Raw genomic sequence first — 14,079 nt, 5'->3', positions numbered from 1 at the left:
TGGAACAAGTTTTGGAACTTGTTAAAAGAGGAAATTGAGTCGGATCAATATAAATATGTGTCTAATATGAATGCAGAGGAAAAATAAATTAAAAAAAATAATGTCAGAACATAATTTACAGGGCTCTTTATTTTTCAGTTAAAAAAAGGAGAGGAATAAAGAAGTTGGGTCCTTGGTGGAATGAACAGTTAAGTGTTAAGCATAGAAAGGTATTTTCAGCCAAGAAGTTTTTTCAGCGTCATAGGTCATGGGGTTTGCAGGAACCCATGTATTATAAAGAAATCTATAAAATTAAGAGGACAGCTTGTCATAAATTAATACTTAAAAGTAAAACGGAATCATAGAAAAACAGGGGAGGTAACTCTGATCCTTGGGGCCTTGTATAAGTTAGTAACTACTAAATGCAAACCAGCCCTCTGTTATCTACTTTTAAGTCAGGTAGTTGTGAAACAAGTGACCGGGAGACAACAGTTGCTGGTATAGTTAACTTTATTTCCAAATGATAATGTGGGGGATGATGCTCTAAATCAATTGCATGTAAGGTGTGATAATTGTAATGGATCAGGTGCGGATACTTTATTTACGGTTAATGATCTTAAGCAAGTTTGTTCGGGTATTAACACCAATAAAACTCCACGTATTGATCATGTTGAAAATAATGTAATACTCAAAATGTTTCAGGTTTATCCACATCTAATGTTGGAGATTTTTAATAAGTGTTATTTAGCTTGTAGCTTTCCTGGATATTGGAAGGTTGCCTTGCTAAAGTTGATACCTAAACCTGGCAAAGATTTGTCGGAACCTAGAACATACAGGCCTATTTCTTTACTTCCAAATATGTCTAAGATTTTTGAAATATTGTTACTCCTCAGATTAAATGATTGGTTTATTAAGTGTAATTATACACTACCGTATCAATATGGTTTTAAACGAAAATGTTCCACTGAAGATGCACTAAAGGACCTTGTAGATTATCTTGGCTCTTCAAATAGTAAATATGTATTAGTTATTTGTATAGACTTTGAAGGAGCTTTTGATAATGGCTGACACGAAAGCATACTTTATTCTTTGCGCTTGTTGAAATGTCCTCAATTGTTATATAAATGTTTGTCAAATTATTTCACGGCAGGAAGATTTTCGTAAGATCTCAGCATTTGGTGTACTTAAAGAATATTTCAAGAGGTTATCCCCACGGATCTGTTTTGGGGCCAACCTTCTGGAACATGGTATTGAATTTATGGTTACAAAACACAGATATATAATATCATAAAATTGCATATGCAGATGATCTGGTGCTGGGTTTTGATGGCATGTCAAGACAGTATATAGATATTAAGGCAGCTACTGTAATGGATAATCTGGTATGTTGGGCATCAGATCATAAGTTAAAGATATCTATTAGTAAAACTGTAATGATGTTATGTAAAGGTAAATTAGATAGAGGAAATCTTCTCTGACGTAACAAGATTTTATAGAGAAATTTACAGTTCTCAAGAAACCTCTACAAAGGCAACGGAGGAAATCCTTTCAGGACTTAAAAAAATCTCCCATACGGCCCAATGCAGTATGGAGAAACAAATCACCCTACAAGAACTCACAGCAGCATGCAAAGCCCTTTCCAAAAATAAATCACCAGGTCTGGACGGACTAACTTCTGAATTCTTCCAAACGTTTTGGGATCAACTCGGAGAGCCGTAGCCTAGTGGTCAGGCGCGCGGGTGCATAAGTACACGTGCCTTGAGTGACCGGGGTTCAAGCCCGTGACTACTGAATACGGTGCTGTTTCTTGTATTCTGTCTATCTTGTGAACTCCTCTGACCGTTTGGTCGTCCCGGAGTATAAACAGAAAATTTATTTATTTATTTACTCTCTGAAATGCTTGAAGAAGCTCAGTTCCATGGACTACCAGCTTCGGTCACCACCTCTGTCGCTAGACTGATTCCCAAGAAAGGAGATCGCACCAATTTACAAAACTGGCGCCCGATTTCCTTAATGAATACGGACTGTAAAATCATTTCCAAAGCCATCGCCAATAGATTAAAAGCCACTCTCCCAGATATCATCGATCACCAACAAACATACTCTGTACCTGGAAGATTGGCCCCGGGTGCCAAGCGTTTCCGTGGCCAAGCGATTCTTGTGCGATTAAAGAGCGTTTTTTGGTAAGCGACTAGGTTCTCTTTTGTTTTCTCCCTTACTTATTAAACCTTTTTGTTAAGTAGCTTCATTTTCTTAAAAACACTTAAGAAGTGAGCCCAGAAGAAGGAAAGTACCTTTTTCTTTAATTTAGTACTTATACTAACTAAACTAACCTCTACGCTTGGCCACAAGCGGCACTGCTCCTGCCTCCCCGTGGCGGGGCCGGTAACCTGGGTGGTAAAGGTAAACCCCCAGGGCCAAAAGGAGCTAATATGGATACAAATAGTTATCCACCTTTAGAGCCATTGAGCTCAAGACAAGAAACTTCTGAAATTGACCGTGACTGTGTTCACCCAAAAAGGCTTCGAAGGGAAGCAAAATGTCAAAATGATATCCCGAACTTCTTGGTGGTACATTCGTTATCTGCCCAACCTGTAGGCAAGTTATCACCATTCTTGATACAAAAGTGTCTAGAGTCTATTGCAGGGTCACCAAAAATGGTGAAGCGACTACAATCCGGAGACCTCCTGATCGAAACAGCCACCTCAAAACATTCTGAGCGGCTGTTAAATACAACATCTTTTGGGGGGCTAACGGTATCAGTTACTCCCCACAGAACCTTAAATTCATCAAGAGGTGTGATCAGCGAGTGGGACCTAACTTCAGTCTCCGAAGAAGAACTACTCCAAGAACTTAGTAGTCAAAAGGTAATAAGTGTAAAAAGAATCATGACTAAAAAAGATGGGAATCTAACTCCAACTAGAACCATCATTTTAACATTCAGTACTCCAGATTTACCATCCTCAATCAAAGCTGGCTATTTGAATTGCCGTATTAGACCATATATCCCGAATCCCGTTCGTTGCTTCAAATGCCAGAAATATGGTCATTCACAGCAGGCATGTAGAGGTGACTCCATCTGTCCCATATGCGGATCTAAAGACCATACTCAAGCTGATTGCTCAGTGGCAACCCCTGCGTGTCCAAACTGCAAGGGAAGTCACCCTGCCTTTTCCAAATCTTGCGAATTATGGATTACAGGGAAAAAAATTCAAAAATATAAAGTAGAAAATAAAGTTACGTTTCCTGAAGCACGTAGGCAAGTTATGTTGAGCATGCCTAGCAGTCGATCCTACGCTGTCCGCACTAGAAACTATGTATCCACTGGAGCACAAACAGATGTATCAATTCCGCCTAATACCTCAATGGCTAATTGGCTTAAATCTACCCTTTCAAATTCAAAAAAAGAAAATCCTCAAAATAAAACTAGCGAAGCTACAAATACCCCAATCAGTATCCCTAGTGATACTCCATCGGTCTCATATGACACAGAGCAAACGAAATCTGACACAGGTTCAAAACAAATGGAAACTCCTACCAACAGTATGGAAGTAGATGAGCGTTTAGATAATGGGGAACCGATTTTGGAACTCCATGCAAATGACACCATGGATTCAGTACGCCCCTATTTTCCGAAAAAAGATAAAATAAAACAAGACAGACCGAAATGCTCCACTTCTAAAAAACAGTCAGACCAATCGACCACAACTAAACTCAAATAATGTCTAATATCATACAGTGGAACTGCAGAGGACTAAGAAGCAATTCTGACGACATAAAAGATTTACTGATTAAATATAATCCGATAGGAGTATGTCTACAAGAAACTTTCTTATCATCTCAAGCTTCACCAAAATTTACAAACTATACAATATATAGAAAAGACAGGATTTCGGAGTCTCCTGCTCGCGGAGGAGTAGCTGTGCTTATAAAATCAAACATACCGTCCAGGCAAATTCAATTACAAACTAGTCTAGAAGCTGTGGCAGCACGTATTTCAATCGGCATATCAATTACCCTAACTTCTATATATATACCCCCTTCTCAACCATTGTCAAATACAGAACTTGATAATTTGGTTATGCAACTACCATCTCCAATCTGCCTTTTTGGTGATTTCAATGGCCACCATCCATTATGGGGGTCGCCTGCGATTGACACAAGAGGCAAATTAATAGAAACATTCATGAATAATAACAGCCTAACTATACTAAATTCTGGATCTCCCACTTATATTCACCTATCTACAGGATCTACTTCTGCAATAGACTTGTCAATCTGCTCACCAGCAATTTTCCCAAGTATGACATGGTCAGTGCTAAACTATCCTCTAAACAGTGATCACTTCCCAATCCTTTGCTCATTACAAACACGGGTAACTGCAAATCTCGAGCACCGATCCACCTGGAAGTTCAAGAAGGCAAACTGGGAGAGCTACTGTACCCAGGTCCAGTTAGACAGGAGTTATGTTCAGCAACATCCAATTGAAGACGTAACTAACTACATTACCAATCAGATACTAAATGCAGCAAAAAATTCAATTCCGAAGTCACGACCCCACAAGTGCTCCCACCATAACAACTGGTGGAACACAGATTGTTCTAATGCCAAGCGTGAGAAAAACCGTGCTTGGAACAAATTCCGTAAGTTTCCTACAACCAGTAATCTAATAGAATACAAAAGACTTAAAGCCAAAGCAAGGCAGATTAGGAGAAAAGCCAAGCGTGACTCCTGGATATCATTTGCCTCAACTATCACCAAAGACACTGACCCACGATTCATTTGGAGAAGAATTAAAGCGCTAAATGGAAAATTCATTCGACCACCCTCTCCAATACTCTGTTGGAATGGAAAAGATCTCTCGGCACCTAAGGAAATCGCGAATGCGCTAGCAGAATCATTTTCTTCAATATCAGCTTCTGCTTCCTACTCCATCTCCTTTCAGCGCATCAAGGCAGATGAGGAACGCCGCAAAATTAACTTTTCCACACGGCTCTCACTTCCATACAATCAACCATTTAATATAACAGAACTCAAAGAATCCTTAAATAAATCTTCAAATAGTGCTGCCGGCCCAGACGACGTACATTACATCATGCTAAAACAATTACTTGAAGGGGACTTACGTACCCTATTGATCTTCTATAATAGAATCTTCTCAGAAAATGATTATCCACTTCCGTGGTGTCATTCTCACATACTTGCCATACCAAAACCAGGCAAAGACCCTTCTTTGGTTGACAATTATAGGCCAATATCTCTCACAAGCTGCATGGGGAAAGTTTTTGAAAGAATGATACATACGAGGCTTACCTGGATCTTAGAAGCAGAGAACCTTTTAACAGATCATCAGAGCGGCTTTCGTAAGAACAGATCCACTCTTGATGTACTTATCAAAGCTGAGTCGAATATTCGCAACGCCTTTGTCATGAAGCAACATCTAGTCATGGTCAATTTAGATATTGAAAAGGCATTTGATACTACCTGGCGACATGGTATTATTATGGACCTTTATAATCTAGGACTAAGGGGTCATCTCCCTCAGATAATTCAGAATTTCTTGCGCCACCGCTCTTTTCAGGTCCGTTATCAGAACGTACTGTCTACACCCCATATTCAGGAAGAAGGAGTACCGCAGGGATCTATACTCAGCGCAACGTTATTTGCAATTCGAGTCAACAGCATAACTAGAGACATCCCCAAAACTGTGGAGGCATATATGTACGCGGATGACCTCGCCATCTCTTGCCAATCGCAAAACATGAACACCATTGAGCGTCAACTCCAACTTGCCATTAACAGAATTGAATCCTGGATGTCACGCAACGGATATCGTCTAGCTGTACAAAAGTCTACCACCACTCACTTTTGTAAGAAACGTGCTGTCCACCACCATCCTGAATTACGGCTAAACAATTCTCCAATACCAGTAGTAAACAGCATCAGATTTCTCGGTCTGATTTTAGATAGTAAGCTTAACTTCCAAGCACATATCACATATCTACGAACTACTTGTCTAAAACAGTTGAACATGCTTCGATCAGTCTCATCCATGTCGTGGGGAGCTGATCGGTACTCCTTACTTCACCTCTACAAATCTCTGATCCGTTCACGCTTAGATTATGGTTCTCCCGTATATGACTCAGCTAGGAAAAGCACATTAGATCGGCTGAATGTCATCCAGCACAGTGCCCTGAGGACTGCTCTGGGCGCATTCAGGACTTCTCCCATGCAAAGTCTTTATATCGAAGCCCACGAGCCTCCATTACATCTCCGTAGGAAAACATTATTGCTTTTCTATGCTTCGAAGATCCAGAGTCTTCCATCGCACCCCAGTTGGGAGTATCTTTATCACACTCGGTGGGATTCCTTTTATGAGAATAAGCCACATGAAAATCGACCTGCTTCTCTCAGGATCAAAGATCTTATTCTGAGTTGGAACATTGATTTAGCTGATATTTATCAGAACACAACTGCACCCATTCCACCTTGGATGTATGTTTGTGCCTCACATGATGCACATTTTCTCCAGTGGGGGAAGAATGTCATATCTCCCAATAACATGAGACAGTTGCACTCAGCTCATGCTAATCTTAACTCCGATTTCTGTAAAATATATACTGATGGGTCCAAAACTGATAGTATGGTAGGTGCTGCAGCTGTCTTTCCTACATGTACAATTTCAGCCACACTACCTTTATCATGCAGTGTCTTCACTACTGAACTTTATGCCATCAAGTTAGCACTTAGTAAGATTATTGAACTTTGCATCTCACCCGCAATAATTTACACGGATTCCCTCAGTGCTATCAATGCCATAAGGAAGAATTTCTCCTCTTCTCATCCTACATTGAAAGAAATTCATTCCCAACTATTTTCCTGTAGTATGTCCAATCTGTCAATCTGCTTTTGCTGGATCCCTGGCCATTCTGGCATTCCGGGAAATGAAAGTGCAGACTATGCCGCTAAACATCCTCAACCCACTCTCTCACAACATCCTCAGGTTCCATACACTGATTACAAACCTGTTATTCGTAAAGCATGTTACCACAACTGGTCACAGATATGGAAAAGGAATACTAACAGCAAACTTTACCAAATAAAACAAGAACCAAAGCTGTGGCTCTCTTGCTTCAGACCAAACAGACGTGAGGAAGTGGTGTTGGCAAGGCTAAGAATTGGACATACACATCATACCCATCTCCACTTGCTATTGGGAGAAATCCCACCTCAGTGTTCATCCTGTAACAGTTGGCTCACAGTCCGCCATTTTCTGCTTGATTGTCCCTTGCATTCAACCATCTGGTCAAACACTTTTCAATCAATTTCCAGGCTTAATGTATCACCTGATTTATCTCATATCCTAGGAAACAATGCAAATATTGAAGAACTTTTAATATACTTAAAATGTATTGGCCTATACAACAGTATATAATTTAACAACTATAAAGATAGAGTCATGCAATTAAACGATGAATAGACACAATTTGGCCTCAGCTGCCCTTGTGTCTTTAAACCCAATAACAACAACAACCTGGAAGATCGATTCACGACAATCTACATCTGATCCGAGACCTCCTCTCCACTGCAAACAGCCAAAGAGAATTCCTAGCACTAATTAGCCTTGACCAGAAAAAGGCATTCGACAGCGTAGAACACAGCTACCTATTTCAAACCTTGAAAGCCTTTGGATATGGACCTTACATCATCGGAACAATCCATCTGCTATACAAGGAAGCCAAATTCTTCCTGAAACTCAACAACCAGCTCACCTGCCACTTTCCGTATTCCAGAGGAATAAAACAAGGCTGCCCACTCTCTGGACAACTCTATGCAATTGCCATAGAACCATTCCTTAATAAAATTGCCACCAGTATACAATCCCGACGAACGCTGCTACCAGAACCCCACCTAAATATAACCTACTCAGCATACGCAGATGACGTCACAATTGCAATACGACACGAGAGTGAATTTGAAGTCATTCAAAAGGCTCATGATCTTTATGCTCAAGCATCAGGCGCAAAACTCAACCACTGTAAGACCAGCGGCCTGTGGGCTGGCAACTGGAAAACTAGAACCGACTCCCCCATCCAAGGCACATGGTCCAGCGAGGGACAGAAATACCTAGGTGTGTACCTCGGCAATACCCTCCTTTTCTCCCAGAAGAACTGGCCCGAATTTCTGAGTCGTTTCAACAAAGTACTCGGGAGATGGAGAAGCGTGTGCGCTACATCTTCGCTGAGAGGGAGAGTGCTTGTGGTCAATCATATGGCGGCAAGCGTTCTCTGGCACACCTTCAAAATTCTCACTCCACCTGCTGACTTCCTCCACCAAATCCAGGCATCTGTCCGAAGCTTCCTTTGGAACAAAACCAACTGGATGTCCTGCTCCAAACTTAGCCAACCACTTACTCACGGGGGTCAAGGGTTGGTCTCTTTAGACGACAAAATCACAGCATTCCGGATCACCTTTCTTCTTAAGACGCTGCAAACAAAATACGCACATTCCAACACTACGGATAAACTACTAGCAACAGCCACTAGAGGACTATCCCTTTCAACAATATTGAGAATGCACATGGCACCAGTACCACTCAAACTACCGCCGTTTTATAAATACGCACTATACCGCTGGAAAAAGCTAAACCTTCACCATAATCTTGAGAGAACATCCCTTCCCGGAATACTTTCAGAACCGCTCTTCTACAATAAAAGAATAATAGACCCTGCAAATGATGATATTCTCTTCTTCCCTACGTGGAACTGGGCAGGGATAAGAACCATAGGCGACCTCCTGACACCAAGCCTTGAATGGAAAGGATCAGAAGATTTGCCCATTAAAACCATTAATGCAAAGCAGCAACACATACATCTAAAATCAGCGATCACACAAGCTCTTCCAGACATCACTACAACTAAAGGGATTGGAAATGTCACTGGATCCTCGCTTACACCAACCTTCGTCATCACATCACCAGAAGACACGGTACCTCTGTCTCCTGCACCCTCCAAAAAAGCCTATCAGCTAATCATGTCTCGCCATGCAACCACGATTTTCCCGTCATCCACCTGCCAAGCTGTCCCTGCACCCCTCTCCACTCACCACAAGCCACCATCAAACTTTCAGTGGAACCTTCCGTACAGGACGAAATGTTGCAAATCGGACGCAGACATCCAGTGGAGACTGTGGCACAACATCCTTCCCACCCCAGTCAAGCTACAAACCTTCGGGTTACGCTCCTCAAACTACTGCCTCTTCTGCGCCACCCCAGGTACCCTGGAACACATATACCTGGCATGCCCTGTGAACAAGGAACTCGTCAAATACGCATTGGATGCAGCAAAGCTTGCCTGCAACCACACCCACACTCCGGAGGACTACTGGTACCTACTTCACTCTGAGCAGACAGCACACACCACCTGCAACTTCTTATTCATTGCGGCCAAGGCCGTCATTTACACCTTCTACTTGAAGCACACAAGAAGCAGTGACGACGTGCCTCCTGTCGACACATCGGCGAAACATCTGAAGTGGAGCCTACGGAGGAAGTTGCAGAGCAGACTTCTACTCGAATTCCACAACAAAAAACCAGAAACTGTGGATCATCTTAACAGCGAATGGAACAGTGGCGGTCACCTCTTCACCATCACTGAACAGTCCATCACCTTCAACGTGTGACACTTAACATGAGAATGACCCAACCCCAAGAAACTGTTTTTTTTTCTTATTTCCTGAAATTAAAATATTGAAACCTTTGTATTTCTTTCTAAAAAGTTTTCTTTATCTTTCTTTTTTGCTTTGTACATAGAACGTAAATAGTTGTTGTTGAAAATGTATCTACTGTTCAAGTTTTAATAAAAAAAAAATTAAATAAAAAAATAAATTAGATGTGGGAAGGTCTGCGAGGGTATTAATTGAAGGGAAACAAATTCCTGTGGTTACGACAATAAAACATCTAGGGATATTAATTGACAGTAAGTTGACTTTTATGCAGCATTTAGAGTATTTAGGTGAAAAAATTAAACTTTTCCTCGTCTATTATTAGGATTAGTAGAAAGGAATGGGGCGTGAGTAAGAAGACTCTTGTATTATACTATAAGGCAGTTTTTCTGCCTATCATTGTGCATGGAGTTAATGTTTGGTGTTAAAGATTACTCACTGTGAAATTCAGACAGAAAATATTGTCTGTACAAAGAAAAATGATACTATCTTTGTTTAAAGTGTGTTGAACTGTTTCCGCTAATGCTGCTCAGGTTATATCTGGTTGTATGCCTCTAGGTCTCTATGCTGCTTAGAGAGTTTTTTGTTACTATTCGAGAAAGGGGGTTGAACTCACTTTTATGGGTATTATTATTAATTTAGATATAACTAGTCTAAGGCTAATAAATTGATAATGACTGCATTGATGGATCAGTGGCAGGCCAGATGGTGCAGTAGTGAGACTGGTCAGGTTACTCGTTTGTTTCTTCCAGATGTTAACTTTGTCTGTGATAAGAAAAAAAAAAAAAAAAAACCTGGTTGTTTCCAGAAATGGAAACCTCTTATTTTATGACAGGACATGGATCTTTTAATTATAAGCCGCATTATTTTTGGTTAAAACCTGACCCGTTTTTCTACTGTACGTGTGTTGAAACCTGGGATAATGTGCTGCATTATTGCATTATTGCATTATTTATGAGCAGTACAGATAAAATTTAAGAAATACTATTGTCGAGTTAGGTCCTGGGAAATGAAAAATTATACCTCGCAAATAGAAGGTACAGTATTCATGCCTTGCAAGATTTTGCAAGATTGGTCTTTAATAAGCGGAGACAGATGTCTTTAATTTTTTTTTAATTTATTATTTACTTTTTTAAATTTTTTTTAATTTTTTTTGTTTGTTTATTTATTTATTTTATTTTATTATTATTATTTTTTATTTATTTATTTTTTGCTGTCCTGTAGTTTCAGGGTAACTGTAGGCGGGATATTATATATCTCCAGTTTCGATTTATATTCCAGGGGATAAGACTTTTTTTTCTTTCTTTTTTTTAAATTATTTATATTTATTATTATTTATTTTTTTTTAATTTAATTTTTTTTATGCTGTCTCTCAATTGCAATCTGCATGCTGGCTAATATTTGCACATTGCAATTGATGAGCAGGATTGCTGGCATCTGATTTTTTTTTTTTTTTTTTTGATGGCTCTCTGGTGTGGGCGACCTGGGAGCGGGATTTTGCGGGCACCTGCCGGTTTTGCACGGCCACTGGTGGGTGCGGGATTTTCTGGTGCAATGTTAGCACTGACATAGGAGTAGACCCAGGTCCGGCTCCTTGTGCTAGGGCGAGCATCGAGTGGTATTTGCCCATGTTGGTGGCTGCCACCTGATGGCAGAGAGGCCTGGTAATTACACATTTACACTTCAGGCCGATGTGATTAAAAGTTTTTTTTTTTTTTTCTCTCTCTCTCTCTCTCTGCATGACAATTGGTGGAGATGGATGAATAGTCCTTGTGCGGCTGTGAGACAGGTATACATATACAAACATATATACATATTGCCACCCCTATATTAACATGTATGTATGTTAATATAATTGTTACAAGTATTTTTCCAGAACATCCTCCTAGCCTTGGAGTGGTTGGTCTTGGTGACTCGGGACCAAAATTACATATCTCCTAAGAACAGGAGTGTTTGGTCGAGATACTCAGACTATAAATGTATATAACTACTAGTTTTTTGTTTTGTTTTGTTTTTTTGCTGGCTCTCAATTGTGGGCAACCTGGGAGCGGGATTGTAGGCACCCACCAGTATTGCACTACCTCGGCGTGTGCGAGATTTTCGATGTTAATTACACCGGTACAAGATGACAGTTGACCCAGGCCCGGTGCTAGGGATGGACACCAGGCAGCAGCTGCCCATGTGTTGGCTGCACCCTGGTGGCATACTAGCTTGACACAAACAAAACAACACACATACACTTACACTTTTTCAGGGCCATTATGCAGAATTTCTGTACCATAACAGAGTAGAAAAGTGGAGATGGGCGAACGCCTAGGAGCCACTCCGATTCAAGAACACACACACAGTACCTTGATTACCATTGTATAGAATGGATATATATAATAATCTGTATAAAACTGTATATAATCTTGTATATAAATTGTTTATATATCATGAGAATGTACATAAAATTTAGTGTAAATAAATAAATGGAATGCCACCCCTTCTAGCACAAACAGAGAATGGTTGATCTAGAGGTTGGTTGGTCCCTGGTGGCGAAATGGCCTGACACAACACTTTTTTTTTCAGGCCTCTTTTGCAGAGGTACTGATCTATCACGAGAGTAATAGATGAAGATGGGCTTATGTCTAGGAACCACCCTTCATACCAGAATACACACATGCATATGCACACAAGGGGCACATAATATATAAGTTTAGTTATATAAATTCTGTATATAAATTGATTAATATGTATCTTGAGAATGTATATACAGTCGTGTGTTAATAAATGGAATGCCACCCCTTCTTTCCCTGTGGTGGCGCATGGGCATGCCCCACCGAAAAAAAAAAATAAAATAAAGGGAAGAAGGAAAAAAAGGAAAGGGAAAGAGGGAGAAAAGAAAAAAAAATTAAAGAATTAGAAAACGGGGGGGGGACACCGCAAAGGATCAATTAAGGATGAAATTGTAGATTAAAGATTTAAGCGCGGATGAGCTGTTGCTCAGGTAGCGCATTCTACTAGTACTGTAATGATGATGATGGGATTGTCTTCTTTATTGCGCTCATATGTCTGTCTTTTCCCCCCAGCCTTCATTCTCCTCTCCTCAAGCCCTGATTGGTTAAGCCCTGTTTGAGTGACCGTTAGCGTGAGTTGGAAGCTACGTACCTAAAGATCTATATCCAGAATATTTATTGGTACTAAATTTATTTCATTTAAAATTTAACAAATAGAAGTTATTAATTTCATTACATTTAAGATATTGAGAACATATATGTATATAATAATATGCGGAGTGCCGTGCTCCCAATGGCTCCCCAAGACGAAGAATAAACCAAGCTCATCATCCAGTATTCTTCTATCTAGGGGTTAAGACTTCCCCCACTCGTAAAACTCCGAGACTCTGAACTAAACACTGCATCCCAGCAGCCAAGCAACTTAGCAACTGCCCTTCATCCCGCGGATTTTCATCCTACTGCAAAAAAATATCTTGGCACCATTATCCACTTCTGGGGGCACTGCATAGTTTTAAAGTGGTGGATTAGTTTCCATTCCATGAAGCACGATGGAATTCAAGAACACCAGCATGCAGGAAGCGACCGATGAGATGAGGACTGTACCAGCCAAGAAAAAGAAGTGGAAGAAGCTGGACGCCCAAACCTGACAGAGAAACGCGAAGCCAGAGTGCTCAGCTAAAGGAAACCCAGAAGAATTCACTCCCACAAATTGATTTGACTTTGGAGAAAAAACAACCAGAGGCCTCTGCACTCTTGGACCCCTCCTGGCCAGAGGGCACATTGTTGGAAAAAACTCAAATCCTGTGTACCGCCCTTGAGGATCTGATGAAAGACAAGACTCTAACAACCGGATAACCACTGGAGTTAGGGGACAGATTGTTTCCCTCTGGACAAAGTTGGAGACAATTCTCTACCAGACAAACCTAAAATATGAAACAACTGCTGTGAAACTGGAGGCATACCTAGATGGTGGGGCAAACAAAATGCAACAGCGTGCCCCATCTTATGCACAAGCGCTGAGGACGTCAGCCGGTGAATCAGCAATAAAAAGCAGTGTACCTGCTACAACAAAAAAGACCTTGCCAAAACAACCACACCTGGTGGTACTCCGACCAACAACCATTGAGGAAAATCAAACAAGTGAACAATTAAAGATGCAAATCATGACCAGCCTAAAAGAAGAATTCAAGACAACCAGAATAAAGTCGGTCAGGAAAACTAGGAATGTCGGAGTACTGATAGAGCCAGAAACAAGGGAAGAAGCACAAAAAATTATCACTAATACCAAAATCACTGAGCTGGGGCTCACAGCGACTACCCCTAAAAGAAAAGGGCCCTCAATAGTTATTTATGACCTGGATAAAGACCTGACCCCGGA

This window comes from Mastigoproctus giganteus, chromosome 6 (assembly GCF_048544385.1).
Source record: "Mastigoproctus giganteus isolate SK-2022 chromosome 6, ASM4854438v1, whole genome shotgun sequence".
NCBI lineage: Eukaryota > Metazoa > Arthropoda > Arachnida > Uropygi > Thelyphonidae > Mastigoproctus > Mastigoproctus giganteus.
The sequence above is the reverse complement of the archived record's forward strand: the minus strand, read 5'-3'. Positions refer to the sequence as shown.